This window comes from Mauremys mutica, chromosome 7 (assembly GCF_020497125.1).
Source record: "Mauremys mutica isolate MM-2020 ecotype Southern chromosome 7, ASM2049712v1, whole genome shotgun sequence".
Lineage (NCBI taxonomy): Eukaryota > Metazoa > Chordata > Testudines > Geoemydidae > Mauremys > Mauremys mutica.
In genome coordinates, this window is record NC_059078.1 from 92,839,709 (window position 1) to 92,867,309 (window position 27,601).

Sequence of the window (27,601 nt, forward strand, 5' to 3'; positions counted from 1 at the left end):
TGAACTCCTATCTTATGTAGTGATTATTACAGTGTACTCCTAATGCCACTCTGTGATGCTTCCCACACAGTCCTAAATTTATTATCACTGTAAATTATTACAAAAATGTACTAATTTGTAATGATACAAGAGGCTAACAATGTAGTCATTTCATTTTCAGTCTCATGTTATTTTATGTTATACCTCTTGACAATTGGTTGGACCCAGGCTTAGAAAGACTGACCATATTTACTGATTATGCTGGTGTAATGAAACTTTTATTACATTGGTATGGCAGTTTAGACCAATTCTTTGTAGCGCCTCAATTTTTGTGTGCACAAGATGAGATACATTAAAGGGGACTGTTTTTCAGAAACTATTGACTACCATGAGCAGAAGAAACTAATTTGGCTGGATTTACACAATGGGGAGAATACTACCTCTGCCTGAACATATCCACCTTTCTCTGAATGCACAGGAAATGTCACAGTGGAAGTCTTTGCCTAAGTCAGTGCTAGAAGAAGCATCATTAACTGTGACATTGTTAACCTGCAACTCCTCGGGAAGAGGGAAAGAGTGGGGAGGGGTGTGCCTGCACATATACAAGTTGGGATGACTGGGAGGGAAATAGGCTGGAGGAGCTGCACAGACAACATCACCGTACATAAGTTCTGGATATGGATCTCTTTATCTGTAGACCCTGGAGATACATAAGTTTAGGAAGCTGTGCGGCATGCCTTCTTCACAGACTTCCAAACCTTTCCCTCTAGGAGGAACAGTTTGAAGGAATTTTCTTGAGGTGAACTTCTCAGAGTTCCCTGGCTCCCTTTAATCCTCTCTCCTGTATAAATCTGCAGGAGGGTATAATTTAGCATAGAATTTCCAAATTTCATTGTCTGCCTTACTGGAGCAGATGTGCAAAGAATAAAAGGCGTCCGACTGAAGAAGTATAGTTCTGTTATTCCATTGCTCAACACTGTGTTTTACTTTGTGGTGATCATTCTGGAGCACAGGATGCTGCCTTGTTTCACACTGCTATGCTTGTTGTTGAGGTAGGAGAAGCAGTCCTGCTCCTATCTATTCCACTGGCCATAGCAATCACAAAATGGAATTCTCTTACTAAAAATTGGTTGCATCATTCTCTTATTAGTTCCGTATGTGACACATACCTCTAAACACAGAGATTCCACCCTCTGCATTGATATGGGACTCAGATGCTATTGCAGCACAGAGCCCCCAAGGTCTGTGGTCAGTGCTGAGGGAGGTTATGGAAATTGGGAAGGCCACAGTGAAGAGTTGACTTGCCTGGAAGGGATGTAAGTCTCCCTCTTCTGTCCCATAACCATACCTGTGCTATACTACCTTTCTTGTATTGCCTCAAGCAGACATGAGGATTATGCCTCAACATGGCTCCAGTAGAGTCACACTGTGTGGGATCCAGGGTGAGGGGAAAGATTCTCTGAACCAGACTCACTGTGGAATTACAAGGGGGAATCCTTGTGAAGATCTAAAAACAAACTAACTTCCCCACAACTTTTAACCCAGGCAGCGTTAATTTAGCCCCAAACTATGAAAAGTTTAAAATAAAACATAGAAACAAGAATTTGAGCAAAAACAAACAAACAAAAAGGCAATGATATCTGGTGATAAATAACTGTGCTTCAGGCACCAAAAATACATATTGAGTGATGGAAGAACCAGCCCAACTGTCACATCAACAAAGGTTGAGGCCAGAGCATCTAAAATAATATGCAAATGTTTATGTTTTTCCAGTCTCATCTAAACAGGATAGCAAAACATGCTGTAATCTACTTCTCTAGATTAGCCAGGGTATTATTGGTCAGCACAATCTTGTCTCAGCCTCCATTTTGACTTATAAAATGTCTCCACAGCTCCTGGGTATTAGTAGGCACTGTCCACTGGAAAAGTTGAAAATGACACAGTTGAAACCGTGATTATTTGGAAGGTTGTTCCCATTAAGAGCACAGTTCCCATAGCCTAGAATGAAGGATAGTTTGTGTGAACCTTAGTCTTAACCCCTTTTTGAAAATGTTAATCAAAGGTGTAATCAAAGTCTCCAGGTATGCAAACGTCAGGTGTGCTCTAATCTGGATAATTTTCATTCAGCCATTCGTGAATATACACCATTCACATTGCACATTGCACTATTGAGACCTGATCCTGACTGAGGCCTTTTGGGTGTTTCCATAATACAAATAATAATAATCAAAAGGGTGACAGGTAAGCAAACTTTATTTTACACTCTAACAATTTAATAAAGATCAAACCACTTTTCTTGAAAATTAGTAAACAACAAATACTTGTGACTTTGGACTGCTTAATTTGCAACATTTGATTATGGAACAAATATTTACAGCTAATTTATACCTCCTTGAAAATGAGGGATTCATATTTGCAGAAAACTGCATTATGAGCCCTGTATTTCTAGAGATTTATAACTAGCTGTAAATATTTCCTCCAAAAGGAAATATAGTGAACTAATCAGTGTGAGGTCATCGGTATTTTTTGTTTACTAATTTCAGGTTTTATGAAGTTGTTAGAGTATATAATGAAGTATGCTAGCCCGTGAGCCTTTAGATTGTTACTACTATTATTATTGTTTGTTTGCATTTTGGAAATGCCCAAAACATAGAAATGAGCCAGGTTACAAGGTGGTATAAATCAGTGTAGTACCATGAACTTCAGTGCAGCTATACTGAAGTACACTAGATTAGAAATTGTAGATAGATTAGGCAAATAACAATAATGAGCATTTTATTACCATAGTTGAAAATGGAATCAATATTTCTGAAACCATTAATTTTCTTGAAGCAAAGTAATAAGCTACAAAATAAATTGCAAAAATCTAACAGAAGGGGATGATGAGGAACGATTACATTTTGAGGATTTACATTTTAAAACAGCAATATGAAATTCAAAGGAATAGTATAAAATTTCAAATTGGTGGTTTAAGCAGAAAGTTTTCCTTTTAGAAATCTTATTTCTGCTGTCTTTCATATTTTTTTCATTTAAGAAAACATCTCACTAAATTTACAAAATGTAGTCAGATGGAATATAAACTGTAACAGAAGCTAGATCTTTGTGTAAAATTAGTACTGTTTTCATTCTTTCATGTTAATTTCAAATGGGTGGCTATTTGTGCTGAATCTAAAAAACCTCTATAGTAGAGAAAGACATATTTTATTACTTACCTTTATGATGAAAAGAATAGGTTATAGCTCTTATAGTTGTGTAGAAAATCTTCTGATGAAGTACTGTCGTAGAATCTAAGAAGGGTATATAAAAGCAAGTGTATTAACTGCCTCATCAATGTCCACTGGCTCTGAAGCCTAATGATAATTATATTGTGAGCGTTCTTAACTATTTCACTGATTATCATTTTGATACAAACATTCAATGATTATGGAAAGATTATGGGATTGTGGGCAGACCTCGGTTAGTATTACATCACCTTTTTCCAGTCCATGATTAATTCAGCATTCTGTTATGTTTATAAATTTACATTTTAGGAGAGCTGTGCAAACCTTTGCCACTGAAACCCAAAACAGTTGAAACTCAATATAAAAATGAAACTAGAATTCTTAGGAGGCCAGCCTGAGATTTTCCTTTGTCTCAAAACCAGGTTGGTTTGGGGCTATTGCTCCCCCTGAAATTTCCTCCTTTATGCTTCACATGTCAGTTTAAATTTTTTCAGTAATCTGTTTATATTGCTCATAATTTTCATCATACAGGGGAAGGCATCCAGGACCTTGTCCATCAGTAAGGGAGACAGATACTATTCCATGTCCCCAGCAGCCACTCAGTTCAATTCAACCAACTCATCTCAAAAGCACTCAAAATACTTTATCACCAAGGGCAGCTCTAGGTATTTTGCCACCCCAAGCACGGCAGGCAGGCTGCCTTCGGCGGCTTGCCTGCGGGAGGTCCCCGGTCCCGTGGATTCAGCGGCCCGCCTGCGGAAGGTCCGCCGAAGCTGCGGGACGAGCGGACCCTCCGCAGGCATGCCGCCGAAGGCAACCTGCCTGCTGCCCTTGCAGCGACCGGCAGAGCACCCCCTGTGGCTTGCCGCCCCAGGCACACGCTTGGCGTGCTGGTACCTGGAGCCGCCCCTGTTTATCACCCCCACCTGTGGTTTTAGGTAAAAATGTAAGGTACATCTGTGGTGGCATGTAGAGAATGTATAGTTACACTCCTCAGTGAAAAGCAAGCTGCATCCACACTGCGGTGTGTAGCTACAGAAAGCAGCAAAAGAATCCAGAAGTGGCAAGGCAGAGGGGAAAGGCTCCAGCAGCAGTGAGGCATTGGACACTGGTAAAAAGAGCAGTGTAGATGGGAGAACCACTGCTTGGCATGTAGAGAGCTGTGGAGGGCAGTGGTTCTCAACCTTTTTCTTTCTGAGACCCCCCTTCCCTCCCCCAACATGCCATAAAAACTTCATGGTCCACCTGTGTCACAACGGCTTTTTTGCATATAAAAGCCAGGGGTGGCATTAGCGGGTACAAACAGGGCAATTGGCAGGGGCCCCACACCGCAGGGGGAACTGTAAAGCTAAGTTGCTCAGGCTTCTGCTTCAGTCCTGGGTGCCAGGACTCAGTCCCACCCCCCGGGCTTCATTCCCATGCGGTGGGGCTTTGTCTTTCTGCCCTGGGCCCCAGCAAGTCTAACACTGGTCCTGCTTGGCTGACCCCCTGAAACCTGCTTGTAGTCCCCGAATCTGTTTGTCTTTAAGGTGCCACCGGACTCCTTGTTGTTTTTGTTTTTACTGCTGTCTGTGACTTACTGCAAATTACCACTGTCAAAGTTAGAATCGCGCCACAACTGCCACCATTGTCATGGGTACAAGGTAAACTATTATCTTATACCCCTTTTAATCTATCTCATGTGCACCTCTCAGGTGACAGGCTTGGCTTCCTGCATCTCACTCTGGGTGGAAACAGGTGTCCACCCACTCTTAGACTGGATCTCTGGGGTTCAGCCCTTGGCTTCCTAACCATGTTAACACAGGTCCAGCTCTGTTTTGGCACCTGTAAGACTTTCCCTATGGACACTATACATTTTCAGTGATACAGAAACACTGTCTTCAAAAGAAAGCATTATTTATTCACTCCTAAAGTACAAACTGCATGGAGCAAAGAGGAAAAACAATAAAAAGCCTTCACACATGAGTATTATCAATCTCTGGCAGGATGAAACAGACCACCCCTGCTGTAGTTTCTCCCTCTCTGTGTTTTCCAGCTTGTCAGCTTTTCATTGACACCCTGGGCAGTCTCTGGCCCCTGGCTTAACCCCCACCCTTTCTAAGCCACAAAGTCCTCTAGTATTATTGGGTACATCTACAAAACAAAAACACCGCAGCAGTGAGTTTCAGAGCCTCCGTCAACTGACTTGGGCTTGCACTATGGAGCTAAAAATATCAGTGTAGATGCTCCCACTGAGACTGGAGCCTGGACTCTGTGACCCAGCAAGGGAGGAGGGTCTCAGAGCTCAGGCTCAGGGCCGGCTCTACAGTTTTTGCCGCCCCAAGCAGCACTGCCGAATTGCCCCAGACAGCTAAACATAGAAGCTGCCGCTGAATTGCCGCTGCTGCGGAAACGCGCCTGCTGCCCTAAGGGCACATGGACTGCGCCCGCCGCCCACGGTGGCAATTCGGCGCGCTACTTGGGGGCAAAACAAGGGGGACTGCCGCCCCTTGCAGAATGCCGCCCCAAGCACCAGCTTGGAATGCTGGTGCCTGGAGCCAGCCCTGCTCAGGCTCCAGCCCAAGTGGGAACATCTACACTGCTATTTTTAGCCCTATTACCACAAACCACATGAATCAAAGTGAGCTGACCTGGGCTCTGAGATTTGCTGCTACAAGGGGGTTTCTGCAGTGTAGACATACCCTTAGTGTTAATAGAGTCATAGATTCCAAGACCATAAGGGACTATTGTGATCACCTGGTCTGACATCCTGTATATAATACAGGATATTGAATTTCCCCAAAATAATAAAAAACATCCAATCTTGATTTAAAAATTGCCAGTGATGGAGAATCCACCAGAACTCTTGGTAAATGGTTACTTACCCTCACTGTTAAAAATGGACGCTTTATTTCGAGTCTGAATTTGTCTAACTTCAATTTCCATCCATTGGATCATGTTATACCTTTCTCTGCTACAGAGAAGAGCCCATTATTAAATATTTGTTTCCCATGTAGGTACTTAAAGACTTTAATCAAGTCACCCCTTAACCATCTCTAGTTAAATTAAATAGATCTAGCTCCTATCATTATAAGGCATGTTTTCTAATCCTTTCATCATTCTTATGGCACTTCTCTGAACCCTCTCCTACTTATCAGTATCCTTTTGAACTACAGACACCAGAACTGGATACCTTATTAGAGCAATGGTTACAATAGTGCCAAATACAGAGGTCACATAACCTCTCTACTCCATACTCAAGATTCCAAAGATCACATTAGCCCTTTTGGTCACAGTATCACACTAAATGCCCATGTTCAGCTAAATATCCACCCCACACCCTAAATCTTTTTCAGAGTCACTGCTTCCTAGCATAGAGTCCCCCATCCTGTAAGTATGACCTACGTTCTTTGTCCCTAGATGTATACATTTACAGTTAGCCATATTAAAATGGATATTGTTTGACTGCATCCAGTTTACCAACCAGTTCAGATTGTTCTCCGTTTTTTTCTTCATTATTTACTGTCTTCTTCATTATTTACTGTTCCCCTAATTTTTGTCTCATCTGCAGACTTTATCAGTGATGATTTTATGTTTTCTTCAAGGTCATTAATAAAAATCTTAAATAGTGTCAGGACAAGAACCGACCCTGTGGGATCCCACTAGAAATACATCTGCTCAATGATGATTTTCCTTTCAATTTTGAGGCCACTTGGTTAGCCAACTTTTAATCCATTTAATGTATGTCATGTTAGTATTATGAGGTTCTAGCTTTTTAATCAAAACGTGTGGTTCCAAATCAAATGCCTTACAGAAGTCTAAGTATATTACATCAACACAATTACCTTTATCTAACTTGTACTCTTATCCAAAAGAGGTATCGAGTTAGTTTGACAAGATCTATTTTCCATAAAGCCATGTTGATTGGAATTTATTATATTACCCTCCTTTAATTCTTTATTAGTGAAATCATGTATCAGTAGATCAATCATCTTGCCCAGGATCAGTGTCAGACTATCAGGCCTATAATTACCCAGACCATTCTGTTTACCCTTTTAAAATATTGACACAATACCTAGGCCATTGTTTTTCCTTTCTGTGCTTAGTTCCTCTACCAATCTGTTATGGTCTACCTCCATAGAAGTAACGGATCATAAGCACACACACAGAGGCATGCACCATACTCATAAAAATAGATACTTCACAGTTTGTAACAAGTATATGAATTTATTTGATTCTGGCATAGTCTGAAAGACTCCTCTAACTATATAGTACTGCATATTTATCTCATTGAACTTTGGACACAATATAAACTTGCAATCCCCCTAAAACAGGGAATAGAAAAACTATAGTTTTTTAATTAATGGATCACAGTTAGCATCACAAAATTGTGAACTTCAGATGTGAAATGAGCCTCAGAAAGAGATTATTAAATTGGTATTTTTAGCAAACCTATCTGCTGTGATTACTTATATTTTTTAGAAGGTAAAACTTTAAAATATTTTGGATTGTTTGTTAATTAATAAATACCAGTTCCTCCTCACAAGTAGAATATCATAGCTAATAGTGATGTGCTGCTATGGCAGAAAAGAAAATGCTAATTGAAAGCAGCAGTTATTAGCTCCTGTTTGTTGCCTGTGGGCACATTAAACAGATTGTTCAGACTTTTCATAGTTAAAAAAAGGAAAATACTAGAATATTTTAGTCTGCTTTAGAGTTATAGAATATGCCCTCATATCTCATTTTTAAATATGGGTCCACTTGTGAGAAATGTGAAGTTTGGTTCCAGTTTATCAGAGATTTTTTTTCCCCCTCGCAAGATATATGAAGATCAGAATTTCAGGCTGTTGAAAGTGATGTAGATGTAGCATGGCATGTTTTTCCTGGACTAGTAATAATACTGTGCAGTGTGAACATTTCTACTGTATAAAAATGAGATTTCATGACAGGCAGGATTTTCTTTCTTCTTTTCTTTGCCATTAACAGGTGTAATGTTTTCCACTTGAAGGTAATGTTTTCCATTTGACTAGATTTGTCAACACCATAGGCAGATCTAATCCAATCAAAGTGCTGTAAGATTTCACTGAATATGCAGACACAGAACAAAGTTATGGAAATATATCAAGAAGTCACCTGAAAATACTGTTGTAGCATTTTTCAAAACACAGGAGTTCACTGCTGCTAATGCGCATGTGATCAAGTTTTAACGTTGTCTCAGTGAGGAGCTGATGTGCAGCTCTCCTCAGGGGAGTATTTTTTTTTTTCAAAACATGATTGGCAATGGGGAAAAACAGAGAAATGTAACAGGATTGTTACCAATTGCTCTGTCGCAGTGGCCAGACAGAGAAGATTCTGTGTTCTTGTGATGCCTGGGTTCAGCAAGACCCAGCCAGCTGCAAAATCCTGTGATGCAAGTATCTTTCCACTTCTTACAAATGTGCAGGCTCTCCATAAACTTCTTCAGAGTCAGCAAAAGTAAAATGTTACATGTTGACCTTTTTCCATCTCCATTGCCACCATGATGGGAGTCCGAAGTGACCTTAGATATCCCTGCTCCTGATTCTGTTTTCCTTTCTGGGATCCAGACCTCAACAAGGATTTCAGAGAAGCCAGTCATTGCAGCCGCTGTCTCAACCCTCTTCTACAGAGGTCAATCCCCCTTTAAACATATGAGCAAGAACTATTTCTGCCCATCAAGCAAGTGCCCTTCTCTTGTGCTAAGAAGCCTGACAGGCCTTCCTCTTCTGACATGCCCTGAAAGGTGAAAAGGAAATTGCAGCATGTTCTTTAAGTTTTTGTAACAAGAGTAGGCATCATCAGTCTTTTTCAAAGTCAAATACCAAACCTGAGAACACCAGCCTGAGGGAGTTTAGCACAGAGGACACGGGGCATTTAATCATAGCAGTGCTCATGATCTTAATTTTTTCTGAGAAGTCTATATTTCCAACTATCATAAAAAAGAGGGCTTGGGGGTTTTTTGACTTTCAGAAAAAATAAAAAGTTTTTCCAGGTGTTTCCAGTTTTAAAGAAAGGATATTTGGGAGAAGACCTGATAGTAGATATTTCTTTATTAGTATTTAATACAATACATAAATTCCTTTAAAAGAAAAAGAATATCTGGGATCCTTATTCTTATCCATTCCATTATTGCAGAATACACTAATAAACTTAATTTCCTCAGAAGTGGTGGGTTTTTACTATTAAACCAGGAAAATGGAAACAGTCTTAAAGATGTTTGATAGAGAGGCAAGGGGTTGGCAGCATCTTTACATACATCTTTTTTTCATCAGAATATTTATCATTAGGTTGAAGGATATTGAGAACGCTTCTCTTCACATAAGATCATTTCAAAGCAGAGTCAAGAGACATTGAATTGTGACATTCTAGCCAATTCTACTTTGGGCATTTTCAAGATTTGTCTATACATAAAAATGGGCAGACAAGTGGTGGCACACAAAACACACTCTATTGCTATTGTCTGTGTGCCACCAATGTTCAGAAAACAAGGCTTCTCTCCTAACCATTCTGGGAGACAGGTGATAAAGCAATAACAGATTTTTCTGACTGAGGTGTGTATTTATCTTCTAGTATAGATAGATTCCCAAACTCAATTCCATTCAGCTCAATTTTCCTGGCTCAGGATGCTGTAATCAAAGTCACAAATGCAGAGATGACATTCAGGATGTCTCCACCCAATAAATCAAATTCTGACTACTTTGGCTTGCCTCTTCCTTTTGAGAGAGGAAGAGATTTACCCATTTTCTCAGAATGAGAAAACATAATATCAGACAAATGGAGTCTGCCTGTAGGTTCAAATGGTGGTTGTTTAGAATTTGCTTCATTTCCCTCAAACTCATTTTAGTTGCTGTAAGCCTTCAATTTTTATCTGAAAAGAAAGAAAAAATCCCACTGGCCATTTCCGCATTTGTTTTGGAGCAACAGAAGAAGGCTTCCAAAGCATCCATCTCTGACTTGATTTGCTCAGCTATCTTTGAAACATACCTTCAAGAAGTGGTCCCTGATCCCTTGCAGTAAAAGCCCATGATATAGGGGATGATTCCTGAACAGAAAACAATGTCAAAGTGGCCACTCAAAAGTCCATTCACTGTTTTACATTAAAAGTTAGACACTACTGCCTCAGGGGGTGCAGCTTTTGGCAGATATTGCCTATGGGCTGTAATTCAGTAAACCAATTTTTTTTTAAGTCAAGGGCATGTTTTTTACCTCGCTAATTCTATTCACTGGTACTGCTATTTAGAATGTATTACTGCTGCACCAGAGAGTCATTTTCTCCTACTTGTAAAATGAGAGAGTAGCTCCAGTTATCCATACACCCACCCAGTTAGTCTTGTTCTATGTTACTGATATTTGATATTAACAAGGTCTATTAGTGTTAATCCTGTGTGCACTAGTAGCAGTGACCTCCTTTGAGACAAAAGGTTCTTCTTTCTTCTACCTGTTGGACTGTCAACAGCTATGGAGAAAGGAGGCTCTATTAGTATGGACTAATGAAGCTACTTTTATAGAAACCCATTTTACAGATGGTGAAGAAAGTCTGCACAGTCACTGCAGCAGCTATTAATATCACACACTTTTGTACCGGAAGAGTATTAAACAAAAGCTTAGCAGCTGTGGAACACTTAATTCCTGCACTCATTTTCTTGAGTGCCTGAATCTTAATCACAAGAGAAAAATGTACCACAAAGTACAAATGGGATTCATGAACTGTAATTAACTTCCTGCAGAGCATCAAAGCTGGCTAGTTAAGTGCCATTTGACCATATTTTCCAATGGAGGACAGCCTCTCCCTGCCAGAAAAAAAAATCCCATTATTATTCCCATTTATAGGGGCAACCCTACATTTCTTACTCAGTTTGAACCAACATTGACTTCAGTGGGAGTTTGGCTAGAGGAAGGCATGCAGATCAGGCCCTTGCCGATAGAACCATTAACACTTTGAACTGTTGGCTATTGTTTAGTTACTGGAAAATGAGAATAAGTGTTTAATCATTTTTATTACTAAAAGCATAAAATCAAAATGCAAAGTGCTACCAGCCAATGATAAATACCACATTGTAGATTTTAATGTGTACTAAAAAGAGAACTGCTGCCCCAAGTATGAAGCTCTGATGTTGCTAGTGGATAATTAGACGGTTAACAGGCTAGAAGAGGCGACCAGTTTAATAGTTGAAGTGTGTTTGTTCGCTCACTTTTCACTTGTTTAATAATGCTCTGTCTTTGTTTTGTTTAACTATTTCAAATGTTTCTATTTTGTTTTCTTTGCTAATGAAAATGTTTTCCCATTAAATATTATGGTGAAATGATTTACCTAATTTTTTTATCACCTAAATAAAAGTGATTCTGACTCCAGTCTGATCCTGGGGACATACGTTGCTGTGTTTGGCAGAAGGGCAGGTGGGAGATCATAGCTGAATTACCACTTACATTTGATAGATAGATCTTGGGGAGGGTTAACGTCATTTTATAGTCCATGATGGAATTTTATAGCTAAGTTAAACTCAGAAAATATGGATGTGTAATAGTAGCGCGGACACAAGTTTTATAGTAGAGCATGCTGTGCCACTGTAGTGTCAAATTCTGTCAATGTTCAGTGACCTATTTTAAGGGAACAAAATCACCCCATTATCCTTGATTTCACAAGAAGAAATGATGGCAGAATTCAATCTGCACAGAAGATCTGAGGAATTATAATATATGAGAAAATCCAACAGTCATGTTATAATGGCTAACCTTTCAGAAGTTACTTAGGAAAATGTATTTTTCCCTTCTTTTCTTTGGTGGTATTCCTGACAAAAATATCAAAGTCCTAAGTAATAATGTCAGCACTTAGCTTTGATTTAGAAATGTTGCTGGAATTACACAAACACATTGTGCCTGATGACATAGAGTTCATCAGAATGAAGTTTGACATTTATCTTTAAAAGATAATGGGCCAAGGCAGTGGTTCACTGTAACAATGCCTAAACTCCCTTGTCATCTGGTTTAGAGATAAATACCATGAAAAAGGTCAAAACATTCTGAACTTATCTGCAAACTGAAGCAGAGTGAATGGATGTTTATAGCAGAGAACACTTTCTGAACAGACTTTGAATGCAATATTGCATGGAAAAGAGACAGTTTTAATTGGGGAGAAAGTATTCATTTCAGGAAAAACCCTTTGGCTTTTTGGCAATTGGTGTCACTTCAAACTCTCACAGTTGAGCTAAGAGCGAACAGCAGCATTTGTGGGAGTTTGGCCTGAAAAGAGAGTGGTGGTTTTGTGTTCTAGAGGTGCAATCTTGATTTTTCAGGGATTTGTTCCAGGTGTGCAGCTTGATCTGGAGCTTGTTGATATCCCTTAATGAGAGGATAGTGCAGATCTCACTTGGCTAGGTTTAAAAGCCAGTCAGTAGTGAATGTTGGAGCACTGAACACTTAGCAGCTAACAACAGAATTCCGGTGGGAGTTTGTGGGGATTTATGTCCTCTCTTTTTCTATAGGAGAAGGGACTCAGAAGACAAGATAATTATAACTACTAAAGTAGCACTAGAAGTGACCCGAGAAGGAGAGGAGACAAACAAGATGATTGCATGCAGAAGCTGCAAGATGTGCATTATCCTTGAGTGGATGTCTGATGGAAGCTACTTATGCATGAAATGTCACCTCATAGAACTCATGGCAAAGAAGATCCAAGGATTAGAGATGCAGCTGGAAACAGTGATGGAATTCAGATGGGGATTTGTTGGTATAATGCAGGAGAGGAGGAGGAGGAGGTGGTACAGACAACTCCATATTTGCAGCTACCTGCCAAACAAAAGGCTCTGAGAGGAAAAGTGCTGTAAGAGCAGGGTGATCCATGGAGGAACATGACCAAAAGGACAAGACAGAGTAAGGCCAGCTACTTATGTTGAAATTGAGTTGAGTAACAAGTTTGCTGTACTGGGGAATGAGGAGAAGAAACAAACAATAGATTTTGTGGCAAGGAAGAAAAGAATGGAAACCAGCCCCTGAAGAAGAGAGGAAAAGATAAAAGGTAATAATAGGAGCTATACCAATCTCCTAGAACTGGAAGGGACCTTGAAAGGTCATCTAGTCCAGCCCCTGCCTTCACTAGCAGGACCAATTTTTTCTCCAGATCCCTAAGTGGCCTCCTCAAGGATTGAACTCACAACCCTGGGTTTAGCAGGCCAATGCTCAAACCACTGAGCTATCCCTCCCTCACCATGATGATGGTGATAGCCATAGACTAGAACCCAAGGAAGAATGAGAGTGATGTACTGGAAGACAGAGAGAACATAAGACAGATTCATATTGACACCCAGATGAGACAAGTCCATGTGATTGAGAAATCCATACTAAGAAGAATCAACAGGCCTGGCACCAGATCAGATCCAGAGAACAGAAGAGTATGCTGTCTGCCAGGAGCAAGTATATGAGATGTGGATGTGAGGTTGAAAAGGATCCTGATAGGGTTAGGGAAAAATCCACTGACTGTGCTGCATATTGGGATTCATGATTCTGCTAGATTCCCACTGGAATGGATCAAGGACGATTGTGTGAGACAGGGTAAATTGCTTAAAGAGGAGGAAGGAACATTCCTGGTCCCTGGAGAAGGAGGGGCCAAAGCAAGACAATATAATGAACCTCAACAGATGACTCAAGGATTGGTGCTGTAAGGAAGGTTTTGGGATAATAGATTATTGGGAGGCATTTACCTGGTCTACACTGGGGTGGAGGGGGATCAATGTAAGATATGCAACTTCATCTACGAGACTAGCATAGCTGCACATCCTACAGCTTCTGCATCCAACCATCACAGAAAGAAGACTCTTAACAGATGGACTCTATTTGCATATTAACCTTCTGGGATCAAGACTGGCATGATAGATAAAAAGGGCTTTAAACCAGGAAATGAGGGGAGAAGACTGAGAGAGACTCAGATAATCTCCACATTCTGCTTCAATACAAAGAAGAAGGAAAAACAGCTAAATGAAGATATAGTACGGGATAAGAGAACACCAGAAGGTGAAAGTATGGATGGCAACAAGATAGAAAGTAAAAATATTGACTGAAGTAGTAGTCAGGTAGATTTTACGGTTGGTCCAAGAGCTATACTTAATCTAGCTTCACAGAAAACTGGATGAGGTCTGAAGGAAATAACTGAGATGCTTGTATATGAATGCAAGCAGTCTGGGAAATAAAATGGAGAAACTGTAACTATTGGTGCAGGAGATCAAACTGGATATTGTAGGGATTACAGGATCATGGTGTAAGAACAGTCATGACTAGGGTACAGGTATTAAAGGGTATGTAGTGTTTAGAGAGAATAAGAAAGGTAAGGTGGCTGGGTAGCACTGTACTTCAGTGATGCAATAAATTGTAAAGTAATAAGAACAGATGGTATGGACAAAACAAAATCTATTTGGGTCTAAATCACTCCAGGGAAGCATTGTAAAATTGGTTCTACTGGGACAGTGTTAGGGGTCTGCTATAGACTCTCAGGGTAGAACTTAAATATGGATAAAGATCTTTTTAAATCTTATTATAAATATTGTGTCATAATGTGAGACCATAACTTCCCAGTTATAGCTTGGAGAATAAATGCTACTAATATTGGTAGGACCCGGTTCTTCCTGGATGTGATAGACCACAGTTTTATTCATCTGATCATCACTGAACCAAGAAAGAGACGATACAATTTTAGACTTAGTTTTGGTAAATAATGAGGACATCATGGTCATAGGAAATAGCCTTGGATTAAGCAATCAGGAATTGTTTCAATTTAAATTATATAGAAGGATAATCCAAACCAGTTTGTCAGCTATGTTTATTATTTTCATTTCAAAAGGGCAAACTTTGGGAAATTAAGGGAATTAATTAAAGAAGGAAAAACAGCTAAATGAAGATATAGTACGGGATAAGAGAACACCAGAAGGTGAAAGTATGGATGGCAACAAGATAGAAAGTAAAAATATTGACTGAAGTAGTAGTCAGGTAGATTTTACGGTTGGTCCAAGAGCCAACTTAAATGTGAGGGAAGAGTTTAGACTTAAATGTGAGGGAAGCTTGGAATTTCTTTAAATCAACTATGCAAATATCTATCTGCTTTCTGTATTCCAGGCAAGGGAAAACAATGTGTAGGGGAAGGTTCCAAACCCAGCTGGATGAATAAATGATTATTAAGAGTAAGCAGAGAGCCTGTAGCGATGGGAAAAGGAATTCATCAGCAAGAAAGGTGAATATTGTAGGCTAGAAAATGTAGGAACAAAGTGAGGATTGCCAAAAATCAAACAGAATTAACTCTTGGCAAACAATTAAAATAAATAACCAGAATTTTTTTAGTAATATAAATAAAAAGAGAATGAGGAAGGTTGTGCTGAAAGATTAACTCTAAGAGTGAAGGGAGGTTACTAGTGGAGTTCCTCAAGGATTGATCTTGGGAGCAATCTTGTTCATTATTTTTATTAATAATCATGACATAAAAAGTAGAAGTGTACTAATGAAATTTACTGATTATACAAAGATGGGAGCCATCATCAATACAGAAGAGGATTGGAATATTGCACAGGAAGATCAGGATAACGTTGAAGACTTGAATAACAGAAATAGGATGAAATTCAATAGTACAAATTGGGAGATCATGCACCTAGGGTCTAATAATGAGAATTTCTGCTACAACCTGGAAGCTCATCAACTGGAAGTGTTAGAGAAGAGATATTTGGGAGTTTTGGTTGATCACAGGATGACAGTTAATGTTATTGAACAAGGCATTGGTAAAAATTGTATACAATTCTGGTCATTCATGTTCAAGAAAGCTAAATTCAAAGTGGAACAGGTGCAGAACAGAGCTACTATGATCGGGGAATGAAGAGCCTTTCTTATGTGAGAAGATTGGTAGAGCTTGGCTTGTTTAGCTTATCAAAAAGAAGGCTGAGAAGGGATGATTGCTTTCTGTAAATACACCAGGGAAGGTGAAGAGCTATTTAATCTAAAGGTCAATGTTGGCACAAGAACAAATATAAATTTGCCATGAACAAATTCAGGATGGAAATTAGAAGAATGTTGCTAACCATCAGAGGAGTGAGGTTCTGGAACAGCCTCTAAATAGGAGTTGTGGAACAAACAATTTAATTAGTTTTCAGAGAGACCTGGAGTGGGATTATATGACAAGGTTGCTTGTGATGATATGAGGCAGGGTTCAGCAATCATGAGAGTTTCCATCAGTTTGTCTCATGTTGCTGAAGCCCTGAAGCGTGAGATTTCAGTTGATGACTGCAGAGGTTCTCCAATATATTCTGAGTCAAAGGTAGTTTTGGTCTACTTCCTCTGAAGCATCAGAGATGGCCATGGCTGGAGATGGGACAATGGACAGGATTTGTCAATTCCCTGAGGTGGCACCAAGCATTCTTTCTTTCACATGCCTAGCTGGATGGTTATTGCTCACATGCTCAGGGTCTAACTGACACCATATATGGGGTGAGGAAGGAATATTCCCAAAAATCAGATTGGCACTGACCTTGGTGGAGGTTTGCCTTCCTCTGCAGTATAGGGTCCAGGTCAGTTACCAGGATTATCTGTGTATATCTCACTTAATCAGTTCCCTGCCATTGCAGGGGCCTCAGGCCTTAGTGCATCTTGGTCCCTCGTATTCTCTGCCTGTGGCACATAATAGTTTAGTCCAGTGCTTCTCAACCTTTTTGCAGTCTAAGGCACACTCCAATAAAAGATTTGTGCGGCACACCCTCACCTCTGCATGCTAAAATTATGTCTTATGATCTCATGCATGTACACATGATGAGCCACAGCACAAAATGGAATTTGGTTCTGACGTTAATTAAAATAAATGAGCATTTTTTTTCCTCACAAGTGATTTTTTTCAAAATTCCTGATGGCACACCCATTCGTGCCTGATGGCACGCTGGTTGGGAAACACTGGTTTAGGCTCCTGAGAGTTGTAATACTTTGGTCTAATTTCAGTAGTTGGAGTTAGAGTGTAATTGCTGGGTGGCAGTGGTGTTGGTGGCCTGTGATACATGGGACATCAGATTACGTGATCTGTTGTCACTTCTGGCCTTAAACTCTATGAGTTGCATGTGATGGAAGGTGAAAGCTTAAAAACTTGATATATTTTTTTCTCTAAAATTTAATTATATCCCCTTCTTTTTTTTTTTCCATTGGCAAAGTTATGTCTGCAGAACTGAGTGAGCAGGAGCTCAATTTAATCTAAATGTAGATGGAAGGAAGTTAAACAGCAACAATTACTACATTTACTGCCTGACTTTTATTTGTCTATTTTACTACTGCAGTCAGAATATAAAAAACCTTTTGCAGCTTATGAAGTTTTCAAAAAACCAAATGCACCGTCAAGAAGTTCACTTTTTTCCAGCTGACAATTAAAAAAAAAATTGCTTAAGACAATACATTGTCAGTTGGCTTATCTTAGTTGAGGCACTGTGATGTTTTGTACAGAATGGATCTTCCAACAGAAGACTACATTAATTCAAGACTTTGTTTTAAATAACCTTTTTCATGAAAGCATTATAAAACATTTTTCAGTGAAAAGCAGAATAGATAAGATGTTTTGTAGAGATGGGCACAATACATAAAAGCATGAAGCGCATATTGCATATAAAGAGGGAGTAATATAAACTAAAATACAGCTGACAGTTAAAAGTACCAAGGGAAGAGAATGTAGGATCCATTTGAGAGTGATGGGAATGGGACAATGAGGTTAACTTTCTGTTAAAGACATTTTAAACTGGTCAGGCTAAGGATGTTACCTTCATTATGTAGATATGATTTAAAAAACCCTGTAAATATGAATGTTTATTTCTGAGATAGATAATTAGACTTTTTAAAACCAACACAAAACAACAAAATACAGCAGGCTAAAAATCCATTTGAACAATACAAAACATGCCCACAGCTTATTATTGCGCTTTAGCGTTATGCCTAATTTTCAATTTATTTTTGGTTCTGCTGCTCTTCAGCTTAATACTTGATCCAATCTTATACCCATGCTCTTGTGGATAGAAGAATTTCATGGTAAATTCGAAGTGCGTTAGGTGGCAGACAAATTGAAAAACAGGCTTAGTATCCTCCTAGACCAGAGATGGGCAAACTATGGCCCATGGGCCACATCCGGCCCATGGAACCCATCTGCCTGGCCCCTAGCACCCAGCCCCTCCCCTGCTGTTCTCCCTCCCCTGCAGCCTCAGCGCGCCGTGCCACTGGCACAATGCCCTGGGTAGCCTGACATAATGTTCTGTGCTATGCAGTGGCATGGCCGGCTCCAGCCACAGCCACAGCCGCGCCGCCAGCCACCAGTGCTCCAGGCAGTGGAGTAAGGGGGCAGGGAGCAGGGGCAGTTGAACAGAGGGCAGTAGAGTTCAGGGTGGTGGTCAGGGGGCAGGGGTGTGGATAGGGGGCAGGGCAGTCAGACGGCGGGGAACGGGGGCGTTGAATGAGTGCTGGGGTTCCGGTGAGCAGTCACGAATGAGAGGAGCGGTTGGATGGGGCAGTCAGGGGCAGGGGTTCTGGGGGCGGTCAGGAAAAAGGGATGGTTGGATGGGGCAGGGGTCCCGGGGGGGACATTCAGGAATGAGAGGAGGGGTTGGTGGGGGTTCTGGAGGCGTTCAGGGGACTGGGAGTGGGGAGAGAGAATGGGGCAGGGATCCTGGGGTGGGGGGTGGCGTCAGAGGGGAAGGAGCGGGAGTGGGGGAGAGAGAGATATGGGGCCGGGGATGGGCCATGCCTGGCTGTTTGGGGAGGCACAGCCTCCCCTAACCGATCCTCCATACAGTTTCTGAAACCTAATGCATCCCTCAGGCCAAAATGTTTGCCCACCCCGTCCTAGACAATCTATCACAGAGAAAGAGAAAGAAGACAAAATAAGTGAGTGAGGAAAACTTAGATTTTCACTCTGCCAATTACAAAAAATGAATATAGAAGTTATGCCTTACAGAATTTTGATACTTTGCTGGAGAGAGGAGCAAGGAGACAGACCATCTAATGGCAAGCCAAATACAGCACCTTAAAAAATACGCATTTTTCAGTTTTAAACATCCTCCTGCTAAATATTAAATTTGTTTTAATCCCATTTTTCTTCTAATTTGATCTTTTCTTATTTGGGCCAAACACATTTTACTGAGCTGCCTTTTACTTTCTCAGCAGTACACAATGAAATAAATACTACAAAGTCCAAATCCTTCACGTATTCACAGCCTGAGGAACTTAATTGTGGGAGTAGAGAAAAGGACCAAAAGAACCACTCCACAGCCATTATTGTGGCTTTTAAGTTGTTTTGCTTTTCCCAAATGTGAGACTGCCACATGCCAACCTCGACTTAGTGTAAACTAGAGCAGCTTAAAGACTGCTCTGTTTTTACAACTTGCTGACTCTGTCCCCTCTCCCCTCCCACACTTCCCAAGGGCTGGTTGACAACAAGAAACAGCCAGATACAGCAGTGTCCTGGCCATTCCCCGTTTTATCAGTCCCCACTAGGGTCCAGTATAGGTGTGCTGTTGGTGCCTCTGTCAAGCTAGCTGGAGTGGCTAGTGACCGTGAGTGCCAGCCTCAGGGCAGACTCTCCAGGAATATGGTGCAAACCTCAAAATGGTTGTATGTTCTAGAAGTAGATTTTTACCAAACAAAATAACAAATGTGAACTCGTAAAGCACTATAACAGCCTGAACATGCAGTCACAGATAGTATTTTGGGGCACTCTGGTCTATCTTGCCAACCAGGCAAGCTTCTCTTTGTGATAGATTGTCCCTTACACCAAAAATCACAATAATATTCAGGTTACTCTTAGTCCCAAATGGCCGGTCACTTACCCCATATCAACTGTATTGCAGAACTTAAACCAAAGACAACACTTGTAGCCAATCTATAACAACTTATCTAAAGATTTATTAACTAGGAAAAATAAATTGGAGTTGTTTACAAGGCTAAAACAGGTAAACATACACACACACAAGATGATAGTACTGCTATAATGTGCAAGCTTTTAATGTCTGTTAGGGATAACCCAGACAAAACAGCTGGGGTTCTTTTGCTTATGCTTAGTGATTCTTATTTCTTTAGAGTCCAAGCAGGGGAAATAACCTAGTTTCTCCTTATCAGGGATTTTTATTCCCTTATCCCCAGAGTCAAAGCTGATGGAATGAGTGCAGGTGCAGGTCTCCTCTTCCTGGAGGCAGTGAAGAATACAATTAACCGTAGGTGGCAGGTTGCATAGGGTGGGGGAGGCAGGACCTCCCCAAACAACCAGGCATGGCCCCACCCCTGCTTATCACCACTCCTTGTGTGCGCCTCCGAGTCCCGTCCTCCAGTGCTCCGGCTCGGGCTGGGGAAGCTGGGGCCGCATGCCGCCCACCTTCCCAGTGCTCCGGAGATGGAGAGGCTGTGGCCACCCATCCTCTCATGCTGGGGGCGCTGCAGCCACCTGCCCTCCCATGCTCTGGAGCCGGAGGGGGGTGTGGAAGGGCAGGGCCAGGGGTGGGTCTGGGTGCTAGCCTCCCCCAGCTGGCAATTCACATGCCAACCATGCAATTAACAAAGTCTTTGTTCTTTGATGTCTCACAATGGCTCATTTGGTTTAAAAGGCATTCTCCTTTGGCAAGACCTAACATCTTCTGTAGGTAGCCAGCATTTGCATTAGAGAAGGCTTTTCTCCTGTTTGATGAGTTCCTCAGTTACACAGATTTACAATGTAAACACTTAACATAACATCTGTAGCCATGATGTAAAGTTATAAGTGAGATCATTGCATGCAGCATCATACAAGCATTTCATCAGGTCTAAATACCAACTTAACATCTACTTTAGCAATGCTAACACTCCGGTAAACCGAACTGTGTCCATCTGTTTTGCCTGCTTGTTGGTGTTGATTGCGGATTAGAGGCTTTGCCATATGCTGGCGCCTCGTCTGGCAGCATCACAAACTATATCATTGACCATACACTATCAGTGGAATTCTTCTACTTCCATGGCAAGGGAAGGATTTCCCAAGCAGAAATCTATACTTGCCAATTAAACTGGCTTTTAAGGTTGCTTCGTGCCATAGAGGGGCTGTGATGGGGTATACTAACCTACACTGGCCAGGAAGGGTTAGTGAGCCTCTGTGGGATCTATCAGCTTCGCCCTGCTAAACCTACAACAGGTGCCAGACTTGCGGGGGGTGTTAAAAAGGGGGTGAGCACAGCTCAGTTGGGCTGACCAGGAAGGAGATCAGATCATCATCTCTCTGGCTGAGAGAGAGGAATAGCTTGAGATCCAGTTGCCTGCCAGAGCTTCCCTAACGGAAGGTAGGCCTGATGTGGGAGTATTGTGTAATTTGTCACCAGTGACCTATCTGCTGGTGCTGTGTAAGGGTATGTCTACACTACAGGATTATTCCGATTTTACAGAAACCGGTTTTTGGAAACAGATTGTATAAAGTCGAGTGCATGCGGCCACACTAAGCACATTAATTCGGCGGTGTGCGTCCATGTACTGAGGCTAGCGTCGATTTCCGGAGTGTTGCACTGTGGGTAGCTATCCCATAGCTATCCCATAGTTCCCGCAGTCTCCCCCGCCCACTGGAATTCTGGGTTGAGATCACAATGCATGATGGGGCAAAAACAGTGTCGTGGGTGATTCTGGGTAAATGTCGTCAGTCAATCCTCCCTCCGTGAAAGCAATGGCAGACAATCATTTCGTGCCCTTTTCCTTAGATTGCCCTGGCAGACGCCATAGCACGGCAACCCTGGAGCCCATTTAGCCTTTTTTCACTGTCACCGTATGTCTACTGAATGCTGCTGACAGACGCGGTACTGCAGTGCTACACAGCAGCATCCCCTTGCCTTTGCAAGTTGGCAATGATGGTTACCAGTCATATTGTCCCGTCTGCTGCTGTCATGGGTGCTCCTGGTTGGCCTCGGTGAGGTCGGCTAGGGGTGCATGGACAAAAATGGGAATGACTCCCCAGGTCATTCCCTTCTTTAAGTTTTGTCTAATGGAGAGTCAGTCCTGCCTAGAACATCAGGCAAGCCTACTAAAGAACCAGAGAGGCAAACAGCCGCTCCGGGTCAGAGCCCCAGACATCCCGCAGAAATGATGAGCTGCATGCCATTCTAGGGGGTGCCCCTGCAACAACCACACACGTTGCTTCCCTCGTCCCCCACCCCTCCTGGGCTACCGTGGCAGTTATCCCCCCATTTGTGTGATGAAGTAATAAAGAATGCATGAGTAAGAAAAAACACTGGCATTTCGTCTTTTGGAACAGAGTTCTGATAGATTCATCTCCTCATACAGAGATCAGCTTCAGTATCTCCCATACGGTCCATGCTGGAGCTCTTTTTTGATTCTGGGACTGCATGATCACCTGTGCTGATTGGCGCTCCCTGCTGGGCAAACAGGAAATGAAATTCAAAAGTTCGTGGAGCTTTTCCTGTCTACCTGGCCAGTGCATCCGAGTTCAGATTGCTGTCCAGAGCGGTCACAATGGTGCACTGTGGGATAGTGCCTGGAGGCCAATACCGTCAAATTGCGACCACTAACCCTAATCCGAAATGGCAATACCGATTTCAGCGCTACTCCCCTCATCGGGGAGGAGTACAGATATCGATATTAAGAGCCCTTTATATTGATATAAAGGGCTTTGTTGTGTGGACGGGCGCAGGGTTAATGCGATTTAACGCTGCTAAATTCGATATAAACTCGTAGTGTAGACCAGGCCTAACTCTGCTGCAGGTGTTGTTCAGTCTAAGGGGATGACAGCTTAGTAATAGACCTTTTGTTTCTTTACACCTGTGTGGGGACCTGGTAGAGAGTTGTCCCGAGCCCAGAAGTGAACCAGTCACAGTGGCACAAAACATTTTTTACTGGGTAAAAGATCTAACCCCATGAATACAGCGACACAGACTTTGTAGGTAGAGAAGCATTATAACTAATACTATATTACCCAGCTTGCACCTCACAAGAGGGTAATTTTCAGAAAAAATTATGTTTACTGTAAATGAAGCAGATTTTTGTTTTTCTTTTTTAAATGGCAGTTGTTTGAAGCAGCATGAGTGTTTTATATTGTCAGAATAAATCCCAAAAAGAAGTATTGGTGGTACTTAGAAAGATTGGACTGCACGTAAAGTGGCTGAAGTATGTGATAAATGCAGTTATACTAAAACTCTTATGGTATATAAGGAGTTTATCACATGAACCCACAGTTTATGACTATCATCATTACACACATGTGTGTATCTGGATATATGGGTATGTAACACTAGGAGACAGTGAAATATTTCAAATAATGTATTTAGGAAAAGGATATATAGATATATAGTATATACCAGTAGATGTCCTTTCTGAGGACAGGATTGAGAGACAGGTGCATTAGAATTCTCACGTTGTTGTTGGCAATGACATAGGTGTTGTGTAGGTGAAAAAAGAACTTAATTCTCTTAATTTAGAATAATTTTTGAGCACTCCGTTCAAATTTAGGGGGGAAAAAACTCTGGGTTTGTTTGTTTATACTTTATATTCATGCAGCCCTTTGCATTTACATATTCCGTTCCAGCCAAGTATCTCAAAGCACTTTACAAATATTAATGTAATGTATGAAGACAAACAACATTGTTGGTAGGTAGGTAGGTAATAATACCTACATTTGCAGATGGAAAACCTGAGGCACAGAGACATGAAGGCCCATATCCTCAAAGGTAGTTATTATCTCCTATTGATTTCAATGGGCATTATGTGTCTAAATACCTTTGAGATCTAGGTCTCAGTGCCCAGGAAGTCTGTGACAGAGAAAAGTATAAGCCAACTAATCTGAATCTTAATCATGTGCTTTAGCCACATGACCGTTCTTCCCCTTCTAATATTGTATTTGTATTGTAAAATTGCAGGTGGGTTAGACAGGATCATGAAACATAACTAGTGTTGTGTCTTAGCCCACAAATAAATAATTGTGCCTTTTTCTCTAAATAATTTTAAACTAGTGAATAAAGATGCCTCTCCCTACTGCCAAATTAATTTTACACTTAATTTATTTCCCAAGTGAAAACAATGCTTCTACTGTACATTTTAGTGTTAAAAATGGAAAATAATGTATTTATCTCTAAAGACAGGGTATTATAGCTGAAGTACAGGGCAAAGAACAGTATGTTATCTACTGAGTTCTTCTCTCCTTTACCAATTCACTTATCTGTAGTTCAGCAAAAGGTTCTTAAGGGACCCACTGTATGTTCTAATTGAACTGATGTATTGCTCTTTGCACCTGATTGCCTTAGTTAAATGAGGGAAATGAAATCAATGAGGTGCAATTACTGGAAGGTTACAAAGAACGTGAATTCCCATGGTTCTATCTCCACTTCCTTCAAATTCTTGCATATTGAACACAAAAGCAGCTTCCTAATTGGTATTGCTGAATTCAACGGATTGAAAAATCAATGTCAGAATAGAAGTTACAGGATTGTGTCTCTGTTGTTGTTTTTTGTTGGTTTTTTTGCGGGGGGAGGGGGATGGGGGCTTAAAATACTAAAACCAACTTGAGACCAAGTAGGATTTTTAGATAAGAAATCTTGTATTCTTCACAGACTTCAATTGTGTGCATTTTGAAGAAAGAGGGGAGCCAAGGAGTCTAATGTAACATAAAATAGATTTTAATTTCATCAGTAACCTACATTTGATGAACACATTAAATAAACTGAATTTTAAACTGCATCAAAATTGGTTTGATTGTCTTTTTCCATGTCATTAAGACCAATCTAAAAATGCACATTCATAATAATTATGCAGATCTAGTTTTAGTAGTTTAGTAAAACACAGTTATAATTACTTTAATTTCTATAGCGGATAGCAGACTTCCGGTAGAAGGACTGGAACCATACTCTGTGTGTGTGTGTGTGTGTGTGTGTGTGTGTGTGTGTGTGTGCATGTGTGTCTCTCTCTCTCTCTCTCTCTGTAAATCTGGCTAACATCCCATTTTATATGAAAAATGCATACTGTAACTCAAAAAGCAAGGTCAAATTGTTGGTATCCCAGTATATAATTGTTAAGCATTGGTCAGGTTTCAGTAGTTAAGGTTGCAAACAGGGTTCTATTAAAGAATGCAATTTTCAATCCCTCTATAGCTTTGAATAGAAAACATGGTGTGGGCTAAAACTTCTAAAATGATTCTGAAGATAGAGGAGAATTTTTGAAAAAATATTGTCTGTAATGAGTGCTGTAGTAATTGTAGACAACAGCCAGAATTTTCAAACCTGGGTCCCTAAAGTAAGGCTTCTAAATAAAGCTGTCCTAATTTTCAGAGGTGCTGAGCATCTACAGATCCCAGTGAAATGCTACTGAATGTCCATTTTTATTTAGGAGCCTAACTTTAAATAGCCAAGTTCAAATTCTATTTGTCCGTATCACATGAGTATAATAAAGTGTGAGACTAGAAAGGAAAATATTTGTATTAAACATCCAAATATCAAAACTTGTGGATGAATGCAAAAATCTGCTGCTGCCTGTCCTGTGGCCAGTGGCCCTTCAGGAAAGATCAGGGCCCAAATGATCCATGATGACCCTGTGGGGAATACCTGGGGGCAATCAGGTGCTCCAGGTTGCACCGTTTAGCTAATTAGAAATGGAGCAGCTGAGCTGAAAAGAAACAGCTAGAACAGTATAAAAAGGAAGTTGTCTCCACAGAAGCCCTGTGGTAGTTACAGGCTAGAGGAAACTCTGTGGGGATTAGCCCTGAATGAGGGCTTGGAATTGACAGTAAAAGCCCCAAAAGAACTGTCAGAGTCCCTGCAGAAGGGAGACAGTGGGGAGCTCCTGTCAGTAAGGTCCAGGAAAAGAGCTAGATAGGCCTACAGCTTGAGCCTGGCTCCTAGGAAGGGAGTAGGAAGATGAAGAGTGTTAATTTAATTTAATGGGGACTTGGGGCTCTCAGTCCACAGAGCTGACAGCTCGTAAGCCCCATGTAACACCCTGCAACCCTCTAAAGGGTCACAACCTCCCCCCCCCCGCCCCAGTTTGAGAACCCCTAGTAGCAGAACAGAAGACTGAACCTTAGTGTGGATGGGTTGGAGCAGCTGAATCTGTGAGACAGGAGGGGCTGCTGGCGATTTACTGAAGAGAGGAGGCTGGAAGAAGAATACAACTCTGGTGAGGAGGAAGCTGAAGCCTGGGACTATCTCTATATTGATTTATTGGTTATTAATGAATAAAGTCTGTTGGTAACAAAAAAATAATGAAAAAGGAGTTATGGAAGGTAAAGTCTGACTCAGGACTAATTCATATAGCCAAAAGGGGAAACTGAGGCACATTTCCCAAGGCCTGGACTTATGACACTGACACTTTATTTGCTCATATTCAGAGTGAATATTACCTCATCTTTTGCTGTAACAAATAGCTGAAAGTTGCTGTTGAGTTTACTTCCAGTATCTCACTAAATTTGTTGAAAGGAAGCTGTTTAAATTACATTAGCACTGATTCCTTAGTTGAAAGTGAAGGATAGCTGCCCCCTACTTCCTCCTTTACTTTTATTGGGGAAAGAAGTTCTGTGGCACATGTTGGGTGTTGTCAAAATGTTCCTGTAATTCCTGCGGTTAGGTGAGGAGGGTTTTGCTGTAGATTATATAGTCACATTGTTTTTCATAAAAGTATCACTCGTGACACTAATTATAGAGATAATGTACTAAATGTCCTAAAATTTGGACAGGGAGGTATCTGAGGGTGGAATTTTATTTACTGTGTATCAGGAGGCAGCTAGTTAATTACATACAATAAAATGAGCAGTCTGGATATGAGATACTCATTTGTAAGTCTAAGGCCATAAGAACAAGGACAGGTGCCTGTTGGTGGAATATCATTTACAAAACAAAAGAATATCTAAACTTACATATAGATGAATGCCCAGAGAGTTTTCAAAATGTAAGCTTTTCCTTTGTTCTTCAACTGGCTAACTTATAGGTCTCAAAATGTAACCGTAAACAGGGAATCATCATCAAGTGGTGGTATTTCCAATGGGTTCCCACAGGGATCAATTCTTCCCCTATTCAATTTAACATTTTTGTCAGTGACTGGAACAAAAACATAAAATCATCACCAATAAAGTTTGCACCCGACAAACAAATTAGGGGTGTGGTAGATAATGAAGAACTCCGATAACTTATTAAGCGTGAGCAGGATCACCTAGTAAACTGGGTGCAAGCAAACAAAATGTGTTTTTAATATGGTGTGACAGACCCAGACCAGTGGGGTACAGGAGTCTGGTAGAGGGCAAATATATTGGTCACTGGCTGAGTAGTTTTCTGTTCCCTGAGTGACCAGAGCAGGGGCTGCACTAGAGTAATCAGGAACCTGCTAGAACCAATTAAGGCAGACAGGCTGATTAGAACACCTGCAGCCAATCAAGGCAGGCTAATCAGGGCACCTGGGTTTAAAAAGGAGCT

The 27,601-nt window shown here is 41.0% G+C and overlaps 1 protein-coding gene across 16 annotated transcripts in view; it reads left to right on the forward strand.

Annotated features, from left to right (window-relative positions):
- PCDH15 (protocadherin related 15) overlaps positions 1–27,601 on the forward strand; it is a 771,473-nt gene that overhangs the window by 603,587 nt on the left and 140,285 nt on the right. The gene's annotated exons all lie outside the window — the stretch shown is intronic.